General features: G+C 47.5%; 22 non-coding genes across 22 annotated transcripts; all 22 read right to left on the bottom strand.

Annotated features, from left to right (window-relative positions):
• Positions 1-253: 253 nt before the first annotated feature.
• TRNAP-UGG (transfer RNA proline (anticodon UGG)) lies at positions 254-325 on the bottom strand. Its single transcript has one exon. It is a non-coding gene; the product is annotated as a tRNA-Pro (tRNA).
• Positions 326-1,640: 1,315 nt separating this feature from the next.
• Positions 1,641-1,713, bottom strand: TRNAV-CAC (transfer RNA valine (anticodon CAC)). Its single transcript has one exon. It is a non-coding gene; the product is annotated as a tRNA-Val (tRNA).
• Positions 1,714-2,133: 420 nt separating this feature from the next.
• TRNAP-UGG (transfer RNA proline (anticodon UGG)) lies at positions 2,134-2,205 on the bottom strand. Its single transcript has one exon. It is a non-coding gene; the product is annotated as a tRNA-Pro (tRNA).
• Positions 2,206-3,520: 1,315 nt separating this feature from the next.
• On the bottom strand, positions 3,521-3,593 carry TRNAV-CAC (transfer RNA valine (anticodon CAC)). The gene has a single exon. It is a non-coding gene; the product is annotated as a tRNA-Val (tRNA).
• A 420-nt stretch (positions 3,594-4,013) lies between these two features.
• Positions 4,014-4,085, bottom strand: TRNAP-UGG (transfer RNA proline (anticodon UGG)). The gene has a single exon. It is a non-coding gene; the product is annotated as a tRNA-Pro (tRNA).
• Positions 4,086-5,874: 1,789 nt separating this feature from the next.
• On the bottom strand, positions 5,875-5,946 carry TRNAP-UGG (transfer RNA proline (anticodon UGG)). Its single transcript has one exon. It is a non-coding gene; the product is annotated as a tRNA-Pro (tRNA).
• Positions 5,947-7,731: 1,785 nt separating this feature from the next.
• Positions 7,732-7,803, bottom strand: TRNAP-UGG (transfer RNA proline (anticodon UGG)). Its single transcript has one exon. It is a non-coding gene; the product is annotated as a tRNA-Pro (tRNA).
• A 1,311-nt stretch (positions 7,804-9,114) lies between these two features.
• TRNAV-CAC (transfer RNA valine (anticodon CAC)) lies at positions 9,115-9,187 on the bottom strand. The gene has a single exon. It is a non-coding gene; the product is annotated as a tRNA-Val (tRNA).
• A 420-nt stretch (positions 9,188-9,607) lies between these two features.
• TRNAP-UGG (transfer RNA proline (anticodon UGG)) lies at positions 9,608-9,679 on the bottom strand. The gene has a single exon. It is a non-coding gene; the product is annotated as a tRNA-Pro (tRNA).
• Positions 9,680-11,468: 1,789 nt separating this feature from the next.
• TRNAP-UGG (transfer RNA proline (anticodon UGG)) lies at positions 11,469-11,540 on the bottom strand. The gene has a single exon. It is a non-coding gene; the product is annotated as a tRNA-Pro (tRNA).
• Positions 11,541-12,855: 1,315 nt separating this feature from the next.
• TRNAV-CAC (transfer RNA valine (anticodon CAC)) lies at positions 12,856-12,928 on the bottom strand. Its single transcript has one exon. It is a non-coding gene; the product is annotated as a tRNA-Val (tRNA).
• A 420-nt stretch (positions 12,929-13,348) lies between these two features.
• TRNAP-UGG (transfer RNA proline (anticodon UGG)) lies at positions 13,349-13,420 on the bottom strand. Its single transcript has one exon. It is a non-coding gene; the product is annotated as a tRNA-Pro (tRNA).
• Positions 13,421-15,209: 1,789 nt separating this feature from the next.
• Positions 15,210-15,281, bottom strand: TRNAP-UGG (transfer RNA proline (anticodon UGG)). The gene has a single exon. It is a non-coding gene; the product is annotated as a tRNA-Pro (tRNA).
• A 1,311-nt stretch (positions 15,282-16,592) lies between these two features.
• On the bottom strand, positions 16,593-16,665 carry TRNAV-CAC (transfer RNA valine (anticodon CAC)). The gene has a single exon. It is a non-coding gene; the product is annotated as a tRNA-Val (tRNA).
• A 420-nt stretch (positions 16,666-17,085) lies between these two features.
• On the bottom strand, positions 17,086-17,157 carry TRNAP-UGG (transfer RNA proline (anticodon UGG)). Its single transcript has one exon. It is a non-coding gene; the product is annotated as a tRNA-Pro (tRNA).
• A 1,315-nt stretch (positions 17,158-18,472) lies between these two features.
• On the bottom strand, positions 18,473-18,547 carry TRNAV-CAC (transfer RNA valine (anticodon CAC)). The gene has a single exon. It is a non-coding gene; the product is annotated as a tRNA-Val (tRNA).
• A 420-nt stretch (positions 18,548-18,967) lies between these two features.
• TRNAP-UGG (transfer RNA proline (anticodon UGG)) lies at positions 18,968-19,039 on the bottom strand. The gene has a single exon. It is a non-coding gene; the product is annotated as a tRNA-Pro (tRNA).
• A 1,793-nt stretch (positions 19,040-20,832) lies between these two features.
• TRNAP-UGG (transfer RNA proline (anticodon UGG)) lies at positions 20,833-20,904 on the bottom strand. The gene has a single exon. It is a non-coding gene; the product is annotated as a tRNA-Pro (tRNA).
• Positions 20,905-22,219: 1,315 nt separating this feature from the next.
• TRNAV-CAC (transfer RNA valine (anticodon CAC)) lies at positions 22,220-22,292 on the bottom strand. The gene has a single exon. It is a non-coding gene; the product is annotated as a tRNA-Val (tRNA).
• Positions 22,293-22,712: 420 nt separating this feature from the next.
• Positions 22,713-22,784, bottom strand: TRNAP-UGG (transfer RNA proline (anticodon UGG)). Its single transcript has one exon. It is a non-coding gene; the product is annotated as a tRNA-Pro (tRNA).
• Positions 22,785-24,099: 1,315 nt separating this feature from the next.
• TRNAV-CAC (transfer RNA valine (anticodon CAC)) lies at positions 24,100-24,174 on the bottom strand. The gene has a single exon. It is a non-coding gene; the product is annotated as a tRNA-Val (tRNA).
• Positions 24,175-24,594: 420 nt separating this feature from the next.
• TRNAP-UGG (transfer RNA proline (anticodon UGG)) lies at positions 24,595-24,666 on the bottom strand. Its single transcript has one exon. It is a non-coding gene; the product is annotated as a tRNA-Pro (tRNA).
• Between the last annotated feature and the right edge of the window lie 547 nt (positions 24,667-25,213).

The raw sequence follows: 25,213 nt of genomic DNA, 5'->3' as shown, positions 1-25,213 counted from the left end.
CCTATGCAGCGTACAGAGGGAAGGACATATTTCCACTTTGAGATCGGACGGCCAAAACTCACAAGCAAATCAAGGAATGTTACTGAGAGCTAACAGAGAACACAAAGTGCTTGTCGCAAGGACATGGCACGCAAAGAGGTTCAGGAAGTGAATTGTTCATCGACTACTGCTTACCGAGAAAACCAGAGAGTCTGTCCAATGAAAATAACATTGAAAAAACAAAAAAAAGGAGCTCAAGTTAACCACCTTGATTGGGCTCGTCCGGGATTTGAACCCGGGACCTCTCGCACCCAAAGCGAGAATCATACCCCTAGACCAACGAGCCACGGTCCTTTGAGCATTTGACGGAATTGTCCTCAGCGTTTGCACCCCCCTTAGGATTCGAGGCCAAGAATGCCTATTCCTGAAGTTTGTTCCTGCCGCTGAAAGCCTTGTCGGTGTATGAGCCAAATGAATGCCCCAGTCGGCACGCTCTGACTGTCTTCACAGGTCTCCTCCTCATCCCGAAGGTTGGTGGCCCATTGACATCAGGGTGGAAGGTGCTTGCGATACACTGTTCCTTCCTTCCTTCCTTCCTTCCTTTATTCCTCTTATGCTGTTTATGTAATAAGAGGGGACGATACACAGAAGAGAGAAAGTGGCCCAACACACTAGACTAGCAGTCTTCTGATCAATCTGCAGCTGGCAAGGTGGGGGAGAGCCTTTATTTTGCACCTGCTGGGATCTGCATTGGCAGAAGCTCTGAGGGCTGGGCCTTTCCTTTTGCCTGTAAAAACAAAAAGCAGCCCTCCTCCCTCCAGCCCTGAGAGCATGGGCGTGACACTGGAAAAAGCAGCATCTCCCCTTTGGTAAAGATGACCATTGCACAGCTGCTCACTCAGAGCTCGATCGTGCTCGATCAGGCGAGATATATTTAGGTCACCAGCAAAGTCTGTTCTCTTTTCTTGCGTAGGGTGAGCATTCACAGAGCCCAGCTTCGTTGACAAGAGTGCAAAAGGTGTATACTAAAAGCTTTCTGCTTTACTTGAGCGCCATGGCCGTTATTATATTTTGGCTGCTCCAAGCAATCTCTGTCCAGCCGATGCAAATTTCCAGCTCAAATTTTCCCAGCACTCAAAAAGTCCCTCCTCCCGCCAGCTCTGCTTTCAGGAAGTTCAGCAGAAGCAGTCCAACTTCTGTTCCCACTTCAGAGGAAAAGCTTTCTCGGGCCAGAGAAAGCCAGGAAATCACTGTACCGGCAAGTGCATTTCTTACAACTGGTAATCCCTCAGAACACAGAAATGAAGAAGCTGTATATGAAAATGTATTATTTCTTTGGTACACTAACCTATGTAACTAATATGGACCATTTCAGAGGACGGAGCGGACCCAACTGTGATCCCAGAGACCCAAATACCCAGCAGTAGGGAAAATAAATCCTCTCTGTGCTCTGCAACATTACATACACAAAATGCAAGCGCGTGCATTTTTTTATTGGCCCCATATACAGAATACATGTGAGGATGCTTGCCTTCCCAGTGTATTTCTCAAGCTCTTGAGAGCATATGCTATTTCCATGGGAACGCAAATAAGTTCATACTTTACATTTGTGTGTGACAAAAGGGGAAAAAAACTATTTTGTGTAAAATGCCAGCAGAGAGTGTTTCTGCCCGGTCTCGAACCGGGGACCTTTCGCGTGTGAGGCGAACGTGATAACCACTACACTACAGAAACAGCTGCTTGCTCACCTTTGTAGGGACTGGGAGAACAGGTGCAAAGGGCAGTGCAAGTGGACCTGCTTAAAGACTAATCAAATGCCTTGCGCCTGAAGCTCACACAATCCAGCCTAAAACATACGTCCTATCAAGCATGCGCACATATACAAGTATGCCAGCTGAGGGCCTATGCAGCGTACAGAGGGAAGGACATATTTCCACTTTGAGATCGGACGGCCAAAACTCACAAGCAAATCAAGGAATGTTACTGAGAGCTAACAGAGAACACAAAGTGCTTGTCGCAAGGACATGGCACGCAAAGAGGTTCAGGAAGTGAATTGTTCATCGACTACTGCTTACCGAGAAAACCAGAGAGTCTGTCCAATGAAAATAACATTGAAAAAACAAAAAAAAGGAGCTCAAGTTAACCACCTTGATTGGGCTCGTCCGGGATTTGAACCCGGGACCTCTCGCACCCAAAGCGAGAATCATACCCCTAGACCAACGAGCCACGGTCCTTTGAGCATTTGACGGAATTGTCCTCAGCGTTTGCACCCCCCTTAGGATTCGAGGCCAAGAATGCCTATTCCTGAAGTTTGTTCCTGCCGCTGAAAGCCTTGTCGGTGTATGAGCCAAATGAATGCCCCAGTCGGCACGCTCTGACTGTCTTCACAGGTCTCCTCCTCATCCCGAAGGTTGGTGGCCCATTGACATCAGGGTGGAAGGTGCTTGCGATACACTGTTCCTTCCTTCCTTCCTTCCTTCCTTTATTCCTCTTATGCTGTTTATGTAATAAGAGGGGACGATACACAGAAGAGAGAAAGTGGCCCAACACACTAGACTAGCAGTCTTCTGATCAATCTGCAGCTGGCAAGGTGGGGGAGAGCCTTTATTTTGCACCTGCTGGGATCTGCATTGGCAGAAGCTCTGAGGGCTGGGCCTTTCCTTTTGCCTGTAAAAACAAAAAGCAGCCCTCCTCCCTCCAGCCCTGAGAGCATGGGCGTGACACTGGAAAAAGCAGCATCTCCCCTTTGGTAAAGATGACCATTGCACAGCTGCTCACTCAGAGCTCGATCGTGCTCGATCAGGCGAGATATATTTAGGTCACCAGCAAAGTCTGTTCTCTTTTCTTGCGTAGGGTGAGCATTCACAGAGCCCAGCTTCGTTGACAAGAGTGCAAAAGGTGTATACTAAAAGCTTTCTGCTTTACTTGAGCGCCATGGCCGTTATTATATTTTGGCTGCTCCAAGCAATCTCTGTCCAGCCGATGCAAATTTCCAGCTCAAATTTTCCCAGCACTCAAAAAGTCCCTCCTCCCGCCAGCTCTGCTTTCAGGAAGTTCAGCAGAAGCAGTCCAACTTCTGTTCCCACTTCAGAGGAAAAGCTTTCTCGGGCCAGAGAAAGCCAGGAAATCACTGTACCGGCAAGTGCATTTCTTACAACTGGTAATCCCTCAGAACACAGAAATGAAGAAGCTGTATATGAAAATGTATTATTTCTTTGGTACACTAACCTATGTAACTAATATGGACCATTTCAGAGGACGGAGCGGACCCAACTGTGATCCCAGAGACCCAAATACCCAGCAGTAGGGAAAATAAATCCTCTCTGTGCTCTGCAACATTACATACACAAAATGCAAGCGCGTGCATTTTTTTATTGGCCCCATATACAGAATACATGTGAGGATGCTTGCCTTCCCAGTGTATTTCTCAAGCTCTTGAGAGCATATGCTATTTCCATGGGAACGCAAATAAGTTCATACTTTACATTTGTGTGTGACAAAAGGGGAAAAAAACTATTTTGTGTAAAATGCCAGCAGAGAGTGTTTCTGCCCGGTCTCGAACCGGGGACCTTTCGCGTGTGAGGCGAACGTGATAACCACTACACTACAGAAACAGCTGCTTGCTCACCTTTGTAGGGACTGGGAGAACAGGTGCAAAGGGCAGTGCAAGTGGACCTGCTTAAAGACTAATCAAATGCCTTGCGCCTGAAGCTCACACAATCCAGCCTAAAACATACGTCCTATCAAGCATGCGCACATATACAAGTATGCCAGCTGAGGGCCTATGCAGCGTACAGAGGGAAGGACATATTTCCACTTTGAGATCGGACGGCCAAAACTCACAAGCAAATCAAGGAATGTTACTGAGAGCTAACAGAGAACACAAAGTGCTTGTCGCAAGGACATGGCACGCAAAGAGGTTCAGGAAGTGAATTGTTCATCGACTACTGCTTACCGAGAAAACCAGAGAGTCTGTCCAATGAAAATAACATTGAAAAAACAAAAAAAAGGAGCTCAAGTTAACCACCTTGATTGGGCTCGTCCGGGATTTGAACCCGGGACCTCTCGCACCCAAAGCGAGAATCATACCCCTAGACCAACGAGCCACGGTCCTTTGAGCATTTGACGGAATTGTCCTCAGCGTTTGCACCCCCCTTAGGATTCGAGGCCAAGAATGCCTATTCCTGAAGTTTGTTCCTGCCGCTGAAAGCCTTGTCGGTGTATGAGCCAAATGAATGCCCCAGTCGGCACGCTCTGACTGTCTTCACAGGTCTCCTCCTCATCCCGAAGGTTGGTGGCCCATTGACATCAGGGTGGAAGGTGCTTGCGATACACTGTTCCTTCCTTCCTTCCTTCCTTCCTTTATTCCTCTTATGCTGTTTATGTAATAAGAGGGGACGATACACAGAAGAGAGAAAGTGGCCCAACACACTAGACTAGCAGTCTTCTGATCAATCTGCAGCTGGCAAGGTGGGGGAGAGCCTTTATTTTGCACCTGCTGGGATCTGCATTGGCAGAAGCTCTGAGGGCTGGGCCTTTCCTTTTGCCTGTAAAAACAAAAAGCAGCCCTCCTCCCTCCAGCCCTGAGAGCATGGGCGTGACACTGGAAAAAGCAGCATCTCCCCTTTGGTAAAGATGACCATTGCACAGCTGCTCACTCAGAGCTCGATCGTGCTCGATCAGGCGAGATATATTTAGGTCACCAGCAAAGTCTGTTCTCTTTTCTTGCGTAGGGTGAGCATTCACAGAGCCCAGCTTCGTTGACAAGAGTGCAAAAGGTGTATACTAAAAGCTTTCTGCTTTACTTGAGCGCCATGGCCGTTATTATATTTTGGCTGCTCCAAGCAATCTCTGTCCAGCCGATGCAAATTTCCAGCTCAAATTTTCCCAGCACTCAAAAAGTCCCTCCTCCCGCCAGCTCTGCTTTCAGGAAGTTCAGCAGAAGCAGTCCAACTTCTGTTCCCACTTCAGAGGAAAAGCTTTCTCGGGCCAGAGAAAGCCAGGGAATCACTGTACCGGCAAGTGCATTTCTTACAACTGGTAATCCCTCAGAACACAGAAATGAAGAAGCTGTATATGAAAATGTATTATTTCTTTGGTACACTAACCTATGTAACTAATATGGACCATTTCAGAGGACGGAGCGGACCCAACTGTGATCCCAGAGACCCAAATACCCAGCAGTAGGGAAAATAAATCCTCTCTGTGCTCTGCAACATTACATACACAAAATGCAAGCGCGTGCATTTTTTTATTGGCCCCATATACAGAATACATGTGAGGATGCTTGCCTTCCCAGTGTATTTCTCAAGCTCTTGAGAGCATATGCTATTTCCATGGGAACGCAAATAAGTTCATACTTTACATTTGTGTGTGACAAAAGGGGAAAAAAACTATTTTGTGTAAAATGCCAGCAGAGAGTGTTTCTGCCCGGTCTCGAACCGGGGACCTTTATAACCACTACACTACAGAAACAGCTGCTTGCTCACCTTTGTAGGGACTGGGAGAACAGGTGCAAAGGGCAGTGCAAGTGGACCTGCTTAAAGACTAATCAAATGCCTTGCGCCTGAAGCTCACACAATCCAGCCTAAAACATACGTCCTATCAAGCATGCGCACATATACAAGTATGCCAGCTGAGGGCCTATGCAGCGTACAGAGGGAAGGACATATTTCCACTTTGAGATCGGACGGCCAAAACTCACAAGCAAATCAAGGAATGTTACTGAGAGCTAACAGAGAACACAAAGTGCTTGTCGCAAGGACATGGCACGCAAAGAGGTTCAGGAAGTGAATTGTTCATCGACTACTGCTTACCGAGAAAACCAGAGAGTCTGTCCAATGAAAATAACATTGAAAAAACAAAAAAAAGGAGCTCAAGTTAACCACCTTGATTGGGCTCATCCGGGATTTGAACCCGGGACCTCTCGCACCCAAAGCGAGAATCATACCCCTAGACCAACGAGCCACGGTCCTTTGAGTATTTGACGGAATTGTCCTCAGCGTTTGCACCCCCCTTAGGATTCGAGGCCAAGAATGCCTATTCCTGAAGTTTGTTCCTGCCGCTGAAAGCCTTGTCGGTGTATGAGCCAAATGAATGCCCCAGTCGGCACGCTCTGACTGTCTTCACAGGTCTCCTCCTCATCCCGAAGGTTGGTGGCCCATTGACATCAGGGTGGAAGGTGCTTGCGATACACTGTTCCTTCCTTCCTTCCTTCCTTTATTCCTCTTATGCTGTTTATGTAATAAGAGGGGACGATACACAGAAGAGAGAAAGTGGCCCAACACACTAGACTAGCAGTCTTCTGATCAATCTGCAGCTGGCAAGGTGGGGGAGAGCCTTTATTTTGCACCTGCTGGGATCTGCATTGGCAGAAGCTCTGAGGGCTGGGCCTTTCCTTTTGCCTGTAAAAACAAAAAGCAGCCCTCCTCCCTCCAGCCCTGAGAGCATGGGCGTGACACTGGAAAAAGCAGCATCTCCCCTTTGGTAAAGATGACCATTGCACAGCTGCTCACTCAGAGCTCGATCGTGCTCGATCAGGCGAGATATATTTAGGTCACCAGCAAAGTCTGTTCTCTTTTCTTGCGTAGGGTGAGCATTCACAGAGCCCAGCTTCGTTGACAAGAGTGCAAAAGGTGTATACTAAAAGCTTTCTGCTTTACTTGAGCGCCATGGCCGTTATTATATTTTGGCTGCTCCAAGCAATCTCTGTCCAGCCGATGCAAATTTCCAGCTCAAATTTTCCCAGCACTCAAAAAGTCCCTCCTCCCGCCAGCTCTGCTTTCAGGAAGTTCAGCAGAAGCAGTCCAACTTCTGTTCCCACTTCAGAGGAAAAGCTTTCTCGGGCCAGAGAAAGCCAGGGAATCACTGTACCGGCAAGTGCATTTCTTACAACTGGTAATCCCTCAGAACACAGAAATGAAGAAGCTGTATATGAAAATGTATTATTTCTTTGGTACACTAACCTATGTAACTAATATGGACCATTTCAGAGGACGGAGCGGACCCAACTGTGATCCCAGAGACCCAAATACCCAGCAGTAGGGAAAATAAATCCTCTCTGTGCTCTGCAACATTACATACACAAAATGCAAGCGCGTGCATTTTTTTATTGGCCCCATATACAGAATACATGTGAGGATGCTTGCCTTCCCAGTGTATTTCTCAAGCTCTTGAGAGCATATGCTATTTCCATGGGAACGCAAATAAGTTCATACTTTACATTTGTGTGTGACAAAAGGGGAAAAAAACTATTTTGTGTAAAATGCCAGCAGAGAGTGTTTCTGCCCGGTCTCGAACCGGGGACCTTTATAACCACTACACTACAGAAACAGCTGCTTGCTCACCTTTGTAGGGACTGGGAGAACAGGTGCAAAGGGCAGTGCAAGTGGACCTGCTTAAAGACTAATCAAATGCCTTGCGCCTGAAGCTCACACAATCCAGCCTAAAACATACGTCCTATCAAGCATGCGCACATATACAAGTATGCCAGCTGAGGGCCTATGCAGCGTACAGAGGGAAGGACATATTTCCACTTTGAGATCGGACGGCCAAAACTCACAAGCAAATCAAGGAATGTTACTGAGAGCTAACAGAGAACACAAAGTGCTTGTCGCAAGGACATGGCACGCAAAGAGGTTCAGGAAGTGAATTGTTCATCGACTACTGCTTACCGAGAAAACCAGAGAGTCTGTCCAATGAAAATAACATTGAAAAAACAAAAAAAAGGAGCTCAAGTTAACCACCTTGATTGGGCTCATCCGGGATTTGAACCCGGGACCTCTCGCACCCAAAGCGAGAATCATACCCCTAGACCAACGAGCCACGGTCCTTTGAGTATTTGACGGAATTGTCCTCAGCGTTTGCACCCCCCTTAGGATTCGAGGCCAAGAATGCCTATTCCTGAAGTTTGTTCCTGCCGCTGAAAGCCTTGTCGGTGTATGAGCCAAATGAATGCCCCAGTCGGCACGCTCTGACTGTCTTCACAGGTCTCCTCCTCATCCCGAAGGTTGGTGGCCCATTGACATCAGGGTGGAAGGTGCTTGCGATACACTGTTCCTTCCTTCCTTCCTTCCTTTATTCCTCTTATGCTGTTTATGTAATAAGAGGGGACGATACACAGAAGAGAGAAAGTGGCCCAACACACTAGACTAGCAGTCTTCTGATCAATCTGCAGCTGGCAAGGTGGGGGAGAGCCTTTATTTTGCACCTGCTGGGATCTGCATTGGCAGAAGCTCTGAGGGCTGGGCCTTTCCTTTTGCCTGTAAAAACAAAAAGCAGCCCTCCTCCCTCCAGCCCTGAGAGCATGGGCGTGACACTGGAAAAAGCAGCATCTCCCCTTTGGTAAAGATGACCATTGCACAGCTGCTCACTCAGAGCTCGATCGTGCTCGATCAGGCGAGATATATTTAGGTCACCAGCAAAGTCTGTTCTCTTTTCTTGCGTAGGGTGAGCATTCACAGAGCCCAGCTTCGTTGACAAGAGTGCAAAAGGTGTATACTAAAAGCTTTCTGCTTTACTTGAGCGCCATGGCCGTTATTATATTTTGGCTGCTCCAAGCAATCTCTGTCCAGCCGATGCAAATTTCCAGCTCAAATTTTCCCAGCACTCAAAAAGTCCCTCCTCCCGCCAGCTCTGCTTTCAGGAAGTTCAGCAGAAGCAGTCCAACTTCTGTTCCCACTTCAGAGGAAAAGCTTTCTCGGGCCAGAGAAAGCCAGGGAATCACTGTACCGGCAAGTGCATTTCTTACAACTGGTAATCCCTCAGAACACAGAAATGAAGAAGCTGTATATGAAAATGTATTATTTCTTTGGTACACTAACCTATGTAACTAATATGGACCATTTCAGAGGACGGAGCGGACCCAACTGTGATCCCAGAGACCCAAATACCCAGCAGTAGGGAAAATAAATCCTCTCTGTGCTCTGCAACATTACATACACAAAATGCAAGCGCGTGCATTTTTTTATTGGCCCCATATACAGAATACATGTGAGGATGCTTGCCTTCCCAGTGTATTTCTCAAGCTCTTGAGAGCATATGCTATTTCCATGGGAACGCAAATAAGTTCATACTTTACATTTGTGTGTGACAAAAGGGGAAAAAAACTATTTTGTGTAAAATGCCAGCAGAGAGTGTTTCTGCCCGGTCTCGAACCGGGGACCTTTCGCGTGTGAGGCGAACGTGATAACCACTACACTACAGAAACAGCTGCTTGCTCACCCTTGTAGGGACTGGGAGAACAGGTGCAAAGGGCAGTGCAAGTGGACCTGCTTAAAGACTAATCAAATGCCTTGCGCCTGAAGCTCACACAATCCAGCCTAAAACATACGTCCTATCAAGCATGCGCACATATACAAGTATGCCAGCTGAGGGCCTATGCAGCGTACAGAGGGAAGGACATATTTCCACTTTGAGATCGGACGGCCAAAACTCACAAGCAAATCAAGGAATGTTACTGAGAGCTAACAGAGAACACAAAGTGCTTGTCGCAAGGACATGGCACGCAAAGAGGTTCAGGAAGTGAATTGTTCATCGACTACTGCTTACCGAGAAAACCAGAGAGTCTGTCCAATGAAAATAACATTGAAAAAACAAAAAAAAGGAGCTCAAGTTAACCACCTTGATTGGGCTCGTCCGGGATTTGAACCCGGGACCTCTCGCACCCAAAGCGAGAATCATACCCCTAGACCAACGAGCCACGGTCCTTTGAGCATTTGACGGAATTGTCCTCAGCGTTTGCACCCCCCTTAGGATTCGAGGCCAAGAATGCCTATTCCTGAAGTTTGTTCCTGCCGCTGAAAGCCTTGTCGGTGTATGAGCCAAATGAATGCCTCAGTCGGCACGCTCTGACTGTCTTCACAGGTCTCCTCCTCATCCCGAAGGTTGGTGGCCCATTGACATCAGGGTGGAAGGTGCTTGCGATACACTGTTCCTTCCTTCCTTCCTTCCTTCCTTTATTCCTCTTATGCTGTTTATGTAATAAGAGGGGACGATACACAGAAGAGAGAAAGTGGCCCAACACACTAGACTAGCAGTCTTCTGATCAATCTGCAGCTGGCAAGGTGGGGGAGAGCCTTTATTTTGCACCTGCTGGGATCTGCATTGGCAGAAGCTCTGAGGGCTGGGCCTTTCCTTTTGCCTGTAAAAACAAAAAGCAGCCCTCCTCCCTCCAGCCCTGAGAGCATAGGCGTGACACTGGAAAAAGCAGCATCTCCCCTTTGGTAAAGATGACCATTGCACAGCTGCTCACTCAGAGCTCGATCGTGCTCGATCAGGCGAGATATATTTAGGTCACCAGCAAAGTCTGTTCTCTTTTCTTGCGTAGGGTGAGCATTCACAGAGCCCAGCTTCGTTGACAAGAGTGCAAAAGGTGTATACTAAAAGCTTTCTGCTTTACTTGAGCGCCATGGCCGTTATTATATTTTGGCTGCTCCAAGCAATCTCTGTCCAGCCGATGCAAATTTCCAGCTCAAATTTTCCCAGCACTCAAAAAGTCCCTCCTCCCGCCAGCTCTGCTTTCAGGAAGTTCAGCAGAAGCAGTCCAACTTCTGTTCCCACTTCAGAGGAAAAGCTTTCTCGGGCCAGAGAAAGCCAGGGAATCACTGTACCGGCAAGTGCATTTCTTACAACTGGTAATCCCTCAGAACACAGAAATGAAGAAGCTGTATATGAAAATGTATTATTTCTTTGGTACACTAACCTATGTAACTAATATGGACCATTTCAGAGGACGGAGCGGACCCAACTGTGATCCCAGAGACCCAAATACCCAGCAGTAGGGAAAATAAATCCTCTCTGTGCTCTGCAACATTACATACACAAAATGCAAGCGCGTGCATTTTTTTATTGGCCCCATATACAGAATACATGTGAGGATGCTTGCCTTCCCAGTGTATTTCTCAAGCTCATGAGAGCATATGCTATTTCCATGGGAACGCAAATAAGTTCATACTTTACATTTGTGTGTGACAAAAGGGGAAAAAAACTATTTTGTGTAAAATGCCAGCAGAGAGTGTTTCTGCCCGGTCTCGAACCGGGGACCTTTATAACCACTACACTACAGAAACAGCTGCTTGCTCACCTTTGTAGGGACTGGGAGAACAGGTGCAAAGGGCAGTGCAAGTGGACCTGCTTAAAGACTAATCAAATGCCTTGCGCCTGAAGCTCACACAATCCAGCCTAAAACATACGTCCTATCAAGCATGCGCACATATACAAGTATGCCAGCTGAGGGCCTATGCAGCGTACAGAGGGAAGGACATATTTCCACTTTGAGATCGGACGGCCAAAACTCACAAGCAAATCAAGGAATGTTACTGAGAGCTAACAGAGAACACAAAGTGCTTGTCGCAAGGACATGGCACGCAAAGAGGTTCAGGAAGTGAATTGTTCATCGACTACTGCTTACCGAGAAAACCAGAGAGTCTGTCCAATGAAAATAACATTGAAAAAACAAAAAAAAGGAGCTCAAGTTAACCACCTTGATTGGGCTCGTCCGGGATTTGAACCCGGGACCTCTCGCACCCAAAGCGAGAATCATACCCCTAGACCAACGAGCCACGGTCCTTTGAGCATTTGACGGAATTGTCCTCAGCGTTTGCACCCCCCTTAGGATTCGAGGCCAAGAATGCCTATTCCTGAAGTTTGTTCCTGCCGCTGAAAGCCTTGTCGGTGTATGAGCCAAATGAATGCCCCAGTCGGCACGCTCTGACTGTCTTCACAGGTCTCCTCCTCATCCCGAAGGTTGGTGGCCCATTGACATCAGGGTGGAAGGTGCTTGCGATACACTGTTCCTTCCTTCCTTCCTTCCTTCCTTTATTCCTCTTATGCTGTTTATGTAATAAGAGGGGACGATACACAGAAGAGAGAAAGTGGCCCAACACACTAGACTAGCAGTCTTCTGATCAATCTGCAGCTGGCAAGGTGGGGGAGAGCCTTTATTTTGCACCTGCTGGGATCTGCATTGGCAGAAGCTCTGAGGGCTGGGCCTTTCCTTTTGCCTGTAAAAACAAAAAGCAGCCCTCCTCCCTCCAGCCCTGAGAGCATGGGCGTGACACTGGAAAAAGCAGCATCTCCCCTTTGGTAAAGATGACCATTGCACAGCTGCTCACTCAGAGCTCGATCGTGCTCGATCAGGCGAGATATATTTAGGTCACCAGCAAAGTCTGTTCTCTTTTCTTGCGTAGGGTGAGCATTCACAGAGCCCAGCTTCGTTGACAAGAGTGCAAAAGGTGTATACTAAAAGCTTTCTGCTTTACTTGAGCGCCATGGCCGTTATTATATTTTGGCTGCTCCAAGCAATCTCTGTCCAGCCGATGCAAATTTCCAGCTCAAATTTTCCCAGCACTCAAAAAGTCCCTCCTCCCGCCAGCTCTGCTTTCAGGAAGTTCAGCAGAAGCAGTCCAACTTCTGTTCCCACTTCAGAGGAAAAGCTTTCTCGGGCCAGAGAAAGCCAGGAAATCACTGTACCGGCAAGTGCATTTCTTACAACTGGTAATCCCTCAGAACACAGAAATGAAGAAGCTGTATATGAAAATGTATTATTTCTTTGGTACACTAACCTATGTAACTAATATGGACCATTTCAGAGGACGGAGCGGACCCAACTGTGATCCCAGAGACCCAAATACCCAGCAGTAGGGAAAATAAATCCTCTCTGTGCTCTGCAACATTACATACACAAAATGCAAGCGCGTGCATTTTTTTATTGGCCCCATATACAGAATACATGTGAGGATGCTTGCCTTCCCAGTGTATTTCTCAAGCTCTTGAGAGCATATGCTATTTCCATGGGAACGCAAATAAGTTCATACTTTACATTTGTGTGTGACAAAAGGGGAAAAAAACTATTTTGTGTAAAATGCCAGCAGAGAGTGTTTCTGCCCGGTCTCGAACCGGGGACCTTTCGCGTGTGAGGCGAACGTGATAACCACTACACTACAGAAACAGCTGCTTGCTCACCTTTGTAGGGACTGGGAGAACAGGTGCAAAGGGCAGTGCAAGTGGACCTGCTTAAAGACTAATCAAATGCCTTGCGCCTGAAGCTCACACAATCCAGCCTAAAACATACGTCCTATCAAGCATGCGCACATATACAAGTATGCCAGCTGAGGGCCTATGCAGCGTACAGAGGGAAGGACATATTTCCACTTTGAGATCGGACGGCCAAAACTCACAAGCAAATCAAGGAATGTTACTGAGAGCTAACAGAGAACACAAAGTGCTTGTCGCAAGGACATGGCACGCAAAGAGGTTCAGGAAGTGAATTGTTCATCGACTACTGCTTACCGAGAAAACCAGAGAGTCTGTCCAATGAAAATAACATTGAAAAAACAAAAAAAAGGAGCTCAAGTTAACCACCTTGATTGGGCTCGTCCGGGATTTGAACCCGGGACCTCTCGCACCCAAAGCGAGAATCATACCCCTAGACCAACGAGCCACGGTCCTTTGAGCATTTGACGGAATTGTCCTCAGCGTTTGCACCCCCCTTAGGATTCGAGGCCAAGAATGCCTATTCCTGAAGTTTGTTCCTGCCGCTGAAAGCCTTGTCGGTGTATGAGCCAAATGAATGCCCCAGTCGGCACGCTCTGACTGTCTTCACAGGTCTCCTCCTCATCCCGAAGGTTGGTGGCCCATTGACATCAGGGTGGAAGGTGCTTGCGATACACTGTTCCTTCCTTCCTTCCTTCCTTCCTTTATTCCTCTTATGCTGTTTATGTAATAAGAGGGGACGATACACAGAAGAGAGAAAGTGGCCCAACACACTAGACTAGCAGTCTTCTGATCAATCTGCAGCTGGCAAGGTGGGGGAGAGCCTTTATTTTGCACCTGCTGGGATCTGCATTGGCAGAAGCTCTGAGGGCTGGGCCTTTCCTTTTGCCTGTAAAAACAAAAAGCAGCCCTCCTCCCTCCAGCCCTGAGAGCATGGGCGTGACACTGGAAAAAGCAGCATCTCCCCTTTGGTAAAGATGACCATTGCACAGCTGCTCACTCAGAGCTCGATCGTGCTCGATCAGGCGAGATATATTTAGGTCACCAGCAAAGTCTGTTCTCTTTTCTTGCGTAGGGTGAGCATTCACAGAGCCCAGCTTCGTTGACAAGAGTGCAAAAGGTGTATACTAAAAGCTTTCTGCTTTACTTGAGCGCCATGGCCGTTATTATATTTTGGCTGCTCCAAGCAATCTCTGTCCAGCCGATGCAAATTTCCAGCTCAAATTTTCCCAGCACTCAAAAAGTCCCTCCTCCCGCCAGCTCTGCTTTCAGGAAGTTCAGCAGAAGCAGTCCAACTTCTGTTCCCACTTCAGAGGAAAAGCTTTCTCGGGCCAGAGAAAGCCAGGGAATCACTGTACCGGCAAGTGCATTTCTTACAACTGGTAATCCCTCAGAACACAGAAATGAAGAAGCTGTATATGAAAATGTATTATTTCTTTGGTACACTAACCTATGTAACTAATATGGACCATTTCAGAGGACGGAGCGGACCCAACTGTGATCCCAGAGACCCAAATACCCAGCAGTAGGGAAAATAAATCCTCTCTGTGCTCTGCAACATTACATACACAAAATGCAAGCGCGTGCATTTTTTTATTGGCCCCATATACAGAATACATGTGAGGATGCTTGCCTTCCCAGTGTATTTCTCAAGCTCTTGAGAGCATATGCTATTTCCATGGGAACGCAAATAAGTTCATACTTTACATTTGTGTGTGACAAAAGGGGAAAAAAACTATTTTGTGTAGAATGCCAGCAGAGAGTGTTTCTGCCCGGTCTCGAACCGGGGACCTTTATAACCACTACACTACAGAAACAGCTGCTTGCTCACCTTTGTAGGGACTGGGAGAACAGGTGCAAAGGGCAGTGCAAGTGGACCTGCTTAAAGACTAATCAAATGCCTTGCGCCTGAAGCTCACACAATCCAGCCTAAAACATACGTCCTATCAAGCATGCGCACATATACAAGTATGCCAGCTGAGGGCCTATGCAGCGTACAGAGGGAAGGACATATTTCCACTTTGAGATCGGACGGCCAAAACTCACAAGCAAATCAAGGAATGTTACTGAGAGCTAACAGAGAACACAAAGTGCTTGTCGCAAGGACATGGCACGCAAAGAGGTTCAGGAAGTGAATTGTTCATCGACTACTGCTTACCGAGAAAACCAGAGAGTCTGTCCAATGAAAATAACATTGAAAAAACAAAAAAAAGGAGCTCAAGTTAACCACCTTGATTGGGCTCGTCCGGGATTTGAACCCGGGACCTCTCGCACCCAAAGCGAGAATCATACCCCTAGACCAACGAGCCACGGTCCTTTGAGTATTTGACGGAATTGTCCTCAGCGTTTGCACCCCCCTTAGGATTCGAGGCCAAGAATGCCTATTCCTGAAGTTTGTTCCTGCCGCTGAAAGCCTTGTCGGTGTATGAGCCAAATGAATGCCCCAGTCGGCACGCTCTGACTGTCTTCACAGGTCTCCTCCTCATCCCGAAGGTTGGTGGCCCATTGACATCAGGGTGGAAGGTGCTTGCGATACACTGTTCCTTCCTTCCTTCCTTCCTTTATTCCTCTTATGCTGTTTATGTAATAAGAGGGGACGATACACAGAAGAGAGAAAGTGGCCCAACACACTAGACTAGCAGTCTTCTGATCAATCTGCAGCTGGCAAGGTGGGGGAGAGCCTTTATTTTGCACCTGCTGGGATCTGCATTGGCAGAAGCTCTGAGGGCTGGGCCTTTCCTTTTGCCTGTAAAAACAAAAAGCAGCCCTCCTCCCTCCAGCCCTGAGAGCATGGGCGTGACACTGGAAAAAGCAGCATCTCCCCTTTGGTAAAGATGACCATTGCACAGCTGCTCACTCAGAGCTCGATCGTGCTCGATCAGGCGAGATATATTTAGGTCACCAGCAAAGTCTGTTCTCTTTTCTTGCGTAGGGTGAGCATTCACAGAGCCCAGCTTCGTTGACAAGAGTGCAAAAGGTGTATACTAAAAGCTTTCTGCTTTACTTGAGCGCCATGGCCGTTATTATATTTTGGCTGCTCCAAGCAATCTCTGTCCAGCCGATGCAAATTTCCAGCTCAAATTTTCCCAGCACTCAAAAAGTCCCTCCTCCCGCCAGCTCTGCTTTCAGGAAGTTCAGCAGAAGCAGTCCAACTTCTGTTCCCACTTCAGAGGAAAAGCTTTCTCGGGCCAGAGAAAGCCAGGGAATCACTGTACCGGCAAGTGCATTTCTTACAACTGGTAATCCCTCAGAACACAGAAATGAAGAAGCTGTATATGAAAATGTATTATTTCTTTGGTACACTAACCTATGTAACTAATATGGACCATTTCAGAGGACGGAGCGGACCCAACTGTGATCCCAGAGACCCAAATACCCAGCAGTAGGGAAAATAAATCCTCTCTGTGCTCTGCAACATTACATACACAAAATGCAAGCGCGTGCATTTTTTTATTGGCCCCATATACAGAATACATGTGAGGATGCTTGCCTTCCCAGTGTATTTCTCAAGCTCTTGAGAGCATATGCTATTTCCATGGGAACGCAAATAAGTTCATACTTTACATTTGTGTGTGACAAAAGGGGAAAAAAACTATTTTGTGTAAAATGCCAGCAGAGAGTGTTTCTGCCCGGTCTCGAACCGGGGACCTTTCGCGTGTGAGGCGAACGTGATAACCACTACACTACAGAAACAGCTGCTTGCTCACCTTTGTAGGGACTGGGAGAACAGGTGCAAAGGGCAGTGCAAGTGGACCTGCTTAAAGACTAATCAAATGCCTTGCGCCTGAAGCTCACACAATCCAGCCTAAAACATACGTCCTATCAAGCATGCGCACATATACAAGTATGCCAGCTGAGGGCCTATGCAGCGTACAGAGGGAAGGACATATTTCCACTTTGAGATCGGACGGCCAAAACTCACAAGCAAATCAAGGAATGTTACTGAGAGCTAACAGAGAACACAAAGTGCTTGTCGCAAGGACATGGCACGCAAAGAGGTTCAGGAAGTGAATTGTTCATCGACTACTGCTTACCGAGAAAACCAGAGAGTCTGTCCAATGAAAATAACATTGAAAAAACAAAAAAAAGGAGCTCAAGTTAACCACCTTGATTGGGCTCGTCCGGGATTTGAACCCTGGACCTCTCGCACCCAAAGCGAGAATCATACCCCTAGACCAACGAGCCACGGTCCTTTGAGCATTTGACGGAATTGTCCTCAGCGTTTGCACCCCCCTTAGGATTCGAGGCCAAGAATGCCTATTCCTGAAGTTTGTTCCTGCCGCTGAAAGCCTTGTCGGTGTATGAGCCAAATGAATGCCCCAGTCGGCACGCTCTGACTGTCTTCACAGGTCTCCTCCTCATCCCGAAGGTTGGTGGCCCATTGACATCAGGGTGGAAGGTGCTTGCGATACACTGTTCCTTCCTTCCTTCCTTCCTTCCTTTATTCCTCTTATGCTGTTTATGTAATAAGAGGGGACGATACACAGAAGAGAGAAAGTGGCCCAACACACTAGACTAGCAGTCTTCTGATCAATCTGCAGCTGGCAAGGTGGGGGAGAGCCTTTATTTTGCACCTGCTGGGATCTGCATTGGCAGAAGCTCTGAGGGCTGGGCCTTTCCTTTTGCCTGTAAAAACAAAAAGCAGCCCTCCTCCCTCCAGCCCTGAGAGCATGGGCGTGACACTGGAGAAAGCAGCATCTCCCCTTTGGTAAAGATGACCATTGCACAGCTGCTCACTCAGAGCTCGATCGTGCTCGATCAGGCGAGATATATTTAGGTCACCAGCAAAGTCTGTTCTCTTTTCTTGCGTAGGGTGAGCATTCACAGAGCCCAGCTTCGTTGACAAGAGTGCAAAAGGTGTATACTAAAAGCTTTCTGCTTTACTTGAGCGCCATGGCCGTTATTATATTTTGGCTGCTCCAAGCAATCTCTGTCCAGCCGATGCAAATTTCCAGCTCAAATTTTCCCAGCACTCAAAAAGTCCCTCCTCCCGCCAGCTCTGCTTTCAGGAAGTTCAGCAGAAGCAGTCCAACTTCTGTTCCCACTTCAGAGGAAAAGCTTTCTCGGGCCAGAGAAAGCCAGGGAATCACTGTACCGGCAAGTGCATTTCTTACAACTGGTAATCCCTCAGAACACAGAAATGAAGAAGCTGTATATGAAAATGTATTATTTCTTTGGTACACTAACCTATGTAACTAATATGGACCATTTCAGAGGACGGAGCGGACCCAACTGTGATCCCAGAGACCCAAATACCCAGCAGTAGGGAAAATAAATCCTCTCTGTGCTCTGCAACATTACATACACAAAATGCAAGCGCGTGCATTTTTTTATTGGCCCCATATACAGAATACATGTGAGGATGCTTGCCTTCCCAGTGTATTTCTCAAGCTCTTGAGAGCATATGCTATTTCCATGGGAACGCAAATAAGTTCATACTTTACATTTGTGTGTGACAAAAGGGGAAAAAAACTATTTTGTGTAAAATGCCAGCAGAGAGTGTTTCTGCCCGGTCTCGAACCGGGGGGACCTTTCGCGTGTGAGGCGAACGTGATAACCACTACACTACAGAAACAGCTGCTTGCTCACCTTTGTAGGGACTGGGAGAACAGGTGCAAAGGGCAGTGCAAGTGGACCTGCTTAAAGACTAATCAAATGCCTTGCGCCTGAAGCTCACACAATCCAGCCTAAAACATACGTCCTATCAAGCATGCGCACATATACAAGTATGCCAGCTGAGGGCCTATGCAGCGTACAGAGGGAAGGACATATTTCCACTTTGAGATCGGACGGCCAAAACTCACAAGCAAATCAAGGAATGTTACTGAGAGCTAACAGAGAACACAAAGTGCTTGTCGCAAGGACATGGCACGCAAAGAGGTTCAGGAAGTGAATTGTTCATCGACTACTGCTTACCGAGAAAACCAGAGAGTCTGTCCAATGAAAATAACATTGAAAAAACAAAAAAAAGGAGCTCAAGTTAACCACCTTGATTGGGCTCGTCCGGGATTTGAACCCGGGACCTCTCGCACCCAAAGCGAGAATCATACCCCTAGACCAACGAGCCACGGTCCTTTGAGCATTTGACGGAATTGTCCTCAGCGTTTGCACCCCCCTTAGGATTCGAGGCCAAGAATGCCTATTCCTGAAGTTTGTTCCTGCCGCTGAAAGCCTTGTCGGTGTATGAGCCAAATGAATGCCCCAGTCGGCACGCTCTGACTGTCTTCACAGGTCTCCTCCTCATCCCGAAGGTTGGTGGCCCATTGACATCAGGGTGGAAGGTGCTTGCGATACACTGTTCCTTCCTTCCTTCCTTCCTTCCTTCCTTTATTCCTCTTATGCTGTTTATGTAATAAGAGGGGACGATACACAGAAGAGAGAAAGTGGCCCAACACACTAGACTAGCAGTCTTCTGATCAATCTGCAGCTGGCAAGGTGGGGGAGAGCCTTTATTTTGCACCTGCTGGGATCTGCATTGGCAGAAGCTCTGAGGGCTGGGCCTTTCCTTTTGCCTGTAAAAACAAAAAGCAGCCCTCCTCCCTCCAGCCCTGAGAGCATGGGCGTGACACTGGAAAAAGCAGCATCTCCCCTTTGGTAAAGATGACCATTGCACAGCTGCTCACTCAGAGCTCGATCGTGCTCGATCAGGCGAGATATATTTAGGTCACCAGCAAAGTCTGTTCTCTTTTCTTGCGTAGGGTGAGCATTCACAGAGCCCAGCTTCGTTGACAAGAGTGCAAAAGGTGTATACTAAAAGCTTTCTGCTTTACTTGAGCGCCATGGCCGTTATTATATTTTGGCTGCTCCAAGCAATCTCTGTCCAGCCGATGCAAATTTCCAGCTCAAATTTTCCCAGCACTCAAAAAGTCCCTCCTCCCGCCAGCTCTGCTTTCAGGAAGTTCAGCAGAAGCAGTCCAACTTCTGTTCCCACTTCAGAGGAAAAGCTTTCTCGGGCCAGAGAAAGCCAGGGAATCACTGTACCGGCAAGTGCATTTCTTACAACTGGTAATCCCTCAGAACACAGAAATGAAGAAGCTGTATATGAAAATGTATTATTTCTTTGGTACACTAACCTATGTAACTAATATGGACCATTTCAGAGGACGGAGCGGACCCAACTGTGATCCCAGAGACCCAAATACCCAGCAGTAGGGAAAATAAATCCTCTCTGTGCTCTGCAACATTACATACACAAAATGCAAGCGCGTGCATTTTTTTATTGGCCCCATATACAGAATACATGTGAGGATGCTTGCCTTCCCAGTGTATTTCTCAAGCTCTTGAGAGCATATGCTATTTCCATGGGAACGCAAATAAGTTCATACTTTACATTTGTGTGTGACAAAAGGGGAAAAAAACTATTTTGTGTAAAATGCCAGCAGAGAGTGTTTCTGCCCGGTCTCGAACCGGGGACCTTTATAACCACTACACTACAGAAACAGCTGCTTGCTCACCTTTGTAGGGACTGGGAGAACAGGTGCAAAGGGCAGTGCAAGTGGACCTGCTTAAAGACTAATCAAATGCCTTGCGCCTGAAGCTCACACAATCCAGCCTAAAACATACGTCCTATCAAGCATGCGCACATATACAAGTATGCCAGCTGAGGGCCTATGCAGCGTACAGAGGGAAGGACATATTTCCACTTTGAGATCGGACGGCCAAAACTCACAAGCAAATCAAGGAATGTTACTGAGAGCTAACAGAGAACACAAAGTGCTTGTCGCAAGGACATGGCACGCAAAGAGGTTCAGGAAGTGAATTGTTCATCGACTACTGCTTACCGAGAAAACCAGAGAGTCTGTCCAATGAAAATAACATTGAAAAAACAAAAAAAAGGAGCTCAAGTTAACCACCTTGATTGGGCTCGTCCGGGATTTGAACCCGGGACCTCTCGCACCCAAAGCGAGAATCATACCCCTAGACCAACGAGCCACGGTCCTTTGAGTATTTGACGGAATTGTCCTCAGCGTTTGCACCCCCCTTAGGATTCGAGGCCAAGAATGCCTATTCCTGAAGTTTGTTCCTGCCGCTGAAAGCCTTGTCGGTGTATGAGCCAAATGAATGCCCCAGTCGGCACGCTCTGACTGTCTTCACAGGTCTCCTCCTCATCCCGAAGGTTGGTGGCCCATTGACATCAGGGTGGAAGGTGCTTGCGATACACTGTTCCTTCCTTCCTTCCTTCCTTCCTTTATTCCTCTTATGCTGTTTATGTAATAAGAGGGGACGATACACAGAAGAGAGAAAGTGGCCCAACACACTAGACTAGCAGTCTTCTGATCAATCTGCAGCTGGCAAGGTGGGGGAGAGCCTTTATTTTGCACCTGCTGGGATCTGCATTGGCAGAAGCTCTGAGGGCTGGGCCTTTCCTTTTGCCTGTAAAAACAAAAAGCAGCCCTCCTCCCTCCAGCCCTGAGAGCATGGGCGTGACACTGGAAAAAGCAGCATCTCCCCTTTGGTAAAGATGACCATTGCACAGCTGCTCACTCAGAGCTCGATCGTGCTCGATCAGGCGAGATATATTTAGGTCACCAGCAAAGTCTGTTCTCTTTTCTTGCGTAGGGTGAGCATTCACAGAGCCCAGCTTCGTTGACAAGAGTGCAAAAGGTGTATACTAAAAGCTTTCTGCTTTACTTGAGCGCCATGGCCGTTATTATATTTTGGCTGCTCCAAGCAATCTCTGTCCAGCCGATGCAAATTTCCAGCTCAAATTTTCCCAGCACTCAAAAAGTCCCTCCTCCCGCCAGCTCTGCTTTCAGGAAGTTCAGCAGAAGCAGTCCAACTTCTGTTCCCACTTCAGAGGAAAAGCTTTCTCGGGCCAGAGAAAGCCAGGGAATCACTGTACCGGCAAGTGCATTTCTTACAACTGGTAATCCCTCAGAACACAGAAATGAAGAAGCTGTATATGAAAATGTATTATTTCTTTGGTACACTAACCTATGTAACTAATATGGACCATTTCAGAGGACGGAGCGGACCCAACTGTGATCCCAGAGACCCAAATACCCAGCAGTAGGGAAAATAAATCCTCTCTGTGCTCTGCAACATTACATACACAAAATGCAAGCGCGTGCATTTTTTTATTGGCCCCATATACAGAATACATGTGAGGATGCTTGCCTTCCCAGTGTATTTCTCAAGCTCTTGAGAGCATATGCTATTTCCATGGGAACGCAAATAAGTTCATACTTTACATTTGTGTGTGACAAAAGGGGAAAAAAACTATTTTGTGTAAAATGCCAGCAGAGAGTGTTTCTGCCCGGTCTCGAACCGGGGACCTTTCGCGTGTGAGGCGAACGTGATAACCACTACACTACAGAAACAGCTGCTTGCTCACCTTTGTAGGGACTGGGAGAACAGGTGCAAAGGGCAGTGCAAGTGGACCTGCTTAAAGACTAATCAAATGCCTTGCGCCTGAAGCTCACACAATCCAGCCTAAAACATACGTCCTATCAAGCATGCGCACATATACAAGTATGCCAGCTGAGGGCCTATGCAGCGTACAGAGGGAAGGACATATTTCCACTTTGAGATCGGACGGCCAAAACTCACAAGCAAATCAAGGAATGTTACTGAGAGCTAACAGAGAACACAAAGTGCTTGTCGCAAGGACATGGCACGCAAAGAGGTTCAGGAAGTGAATTGTTCATCGACTACTGCTTACCGAGAAAACCAGAGAGTCTGTCCAATGAAAATAACATTGAAAAAACAAAAAAAAGGAGCTCAAGTTAACCACCTTGATTGGGCTCGTCCGGGATTTGAACCCGGGACCTCTCGCACCCAAAGCGAGAATCATACCCCTAGACCAACGAGCCACGGTCCTTTGAGCATTTGACGGAATTGTCCTCAGCGTTTGCACCCCCCTTAGGATTCGAGGCCAAGAATGCCTATTCCTGAAGTTTGTTCCTGCCGCTGAAAGCCTTGTCGGTGTATGAGCCAAATGAATGCCCCAGTCGGCACGCTCTGACTGTCTTCACAGGTCTCCTCCTCATCCCGAAGGTTGGTGGCCCATTGACATCAGGGTGGAAGGTGCTTGCGATACACTGTTCCTTCCTTCCTTCCTTCCTTCCTTTATTCCTCTTATGCTGTTTATGTAATAAGAGGGGACGATACACAGAAGAGAGAAAGTGGCCCAACACACTAGACTAGCAGTCTTCTGATCAATCTGCAGCTGGCAAGGTGGGGGAGAGCCTTTATTTTGCACCTGCTGGGATCTGCATTGGCAGAAGCTCTGAGGGCTGGGCCTTTCCTTTTGCCTGTAAAAACAAAAAGCAGCCCTCCTCCCTCCAGCCCTGAGAGCATGGGCGTGACACTGGAAAAAGCAGCATCTCCCCTTTGGTAAAGATGACCATTGCACAGCTGCTCACTCAGAGCTCGATCGTGCTCGATCAGGCGAGATATATTTAGGTCACCAGCAAAGTCTGTTCTCTTTTCTTGCGTAGGGTGAGCATTCACAGAGCCCAGCTTCGTTGACAAGAGTGCAAAAGGTGTATACTAAAAGCTTTCTGCTTTACTTGAGCGCCATGGCCGTTATTATATTTTGGCTGCTCCAAGCAATCTCTGTCCAGCCGATGCAAATTTCCAGCTCAAATTTTCCCAGCACTCAAAAAGTCCCTCCTCCCGCCAGCTCTGCTTTCAGGAAGTTCAGCAGAAGCAGTCCAACTTCTGTTCCCACTTCAGAGGAAAAGCTTTCTCGGGCCAGAGAAAGCCAGGGAATCACTGTACCGGCAAGTGCATTTCTTACAACTGGTAATCCCTCAGAACACAGAAATGAAGAAGCTGTATATGAAAATGTATTATTTCTTTGGTACACTAACCTATGTAACTAATATGGACCATTTCAGAGGACGGAGCGGACCCAACTGTGATCCCAGAGACCCAAATACCCAGCAGTAGGGAAAATAAATCCTCTCTGTGCTCTGCAACATTACATACACAAAATGCAAGCGCGTGCATTTTTTTATTGGCCCCATATACAGAATACATGTGAGGATGCTTGCCTTCCCAGTGTATTTCTCAAGCTCTTGAGAGCATATGCTATTTCCATGGGAACGCAAATAAGTTCATACTTTACATTTGTGTGTGACAAAAGGGGAAAAAAACTATTTTGTGTAAAATGCCAGCAGAGAGTGTTTCTGCCCGGTCTCGAACCGGGGGGACCTTTCGCGTGTGAGGCGAACGTGATAACCACTACACTACAGAAACAGCTGCTTGCTCACCTTTGTAGGGACTGGGAGAACAGGTGCAAAGGGCAGTGCAAGTGGACCTGCTTAAAGACTAATCAAATGCCTTGCGCCTGAAGCTCACACAATCCAGCCTAAAACATACGTCCTATCAAGCATGCGCACATATACAAGTATGCCAGCTGAGGGCCTATGCAGCGTACAGAGGGAAGGACATATTTCCACTTTGAGATCGGACGGCCAAAACTCACAAGCAAATCAAGGAATGTTACTGAGAGCTAACAGAGAACACAAAGTGCTTGTCGCAAGGACATGGCACGCAAAGAGGTTCAGGAAGTGAATTGTTCATCGACTACTGCTTACCGAGAAAACCAGAGAGTCTGTCCAATGAAAATAACATTGAAAAAACAAAAAAAAGGAGCTCAAGTTAACCACCTTGATTGGGCTCGTCCGGGATTTGAACCCGGGACCTCTCGCACCCAAAGCGAGAATCATACCCCTAGACCAACGAGCCACGGTCCTTTGAGCATTTGACGGAATTGTCCTCAGCGTTTGCACCCCCCTTAGGATTCGAGGCCAAGAATGCCTATTCCTGAAGTTTGTTCCTGCCGCTGAAAGCCTTGTCGGTGTATGAGCCAAATGAATGCCCCAGTCGGCACGCTCTGACTGTCTTCACAGGTCTCCTCCTCATCCCGAAGGTTGGTGGCCCATTGACATCAGGGTGGAAGGTGCTTGCGATACACTGTTCCTTCCTTCCTTCCTTCCTCTTATGCTGTTTATGTAATAAGAGGGGACGATACACAGAAGAGAGAAAGTGGCCCAACACACTAGACTAGCAGTCTTCTGATCAATCTGCAGCTGGCAAGGTGGGGGAGAGCCTTTATTTTGCACCTGCTGGGATCTGCATTGGCAGAAGCTCTGAGGGCTGGGCCTTTCCTTTTGCCTGTAAAAACAAAAAGCAGCCCTCCTCCCTCCAGCCCTGAGAGCATGGGCGTGACACTGGAAAAAGCAGCATCTCCCCTTTGGTAAAGATGACCATTGCACAGCTGCTCACTCAGAGC

Source organism: Ambystoma mexicanum, chromosome 2q (assembly GCF_040938575.1).
Source record: "Ambystoma mexicanum isolate Mex_15411 chromosome 2q, UKY_AmexF1_1, whole genome shotgun sequence".
In the NCBI taxonomy this organism is placed as follows: Eukaryota; Metazoa; Chordata; class Amphibia; order Caudata; family Ambystomatidae; genus Ambystoma; species Ambystoma mexicanum.
The sequence above is the reverse complement of the archived record's forward strand: the minus strand, read 5'-3'. Positions and strand labels throughout refer to the sequence as shown.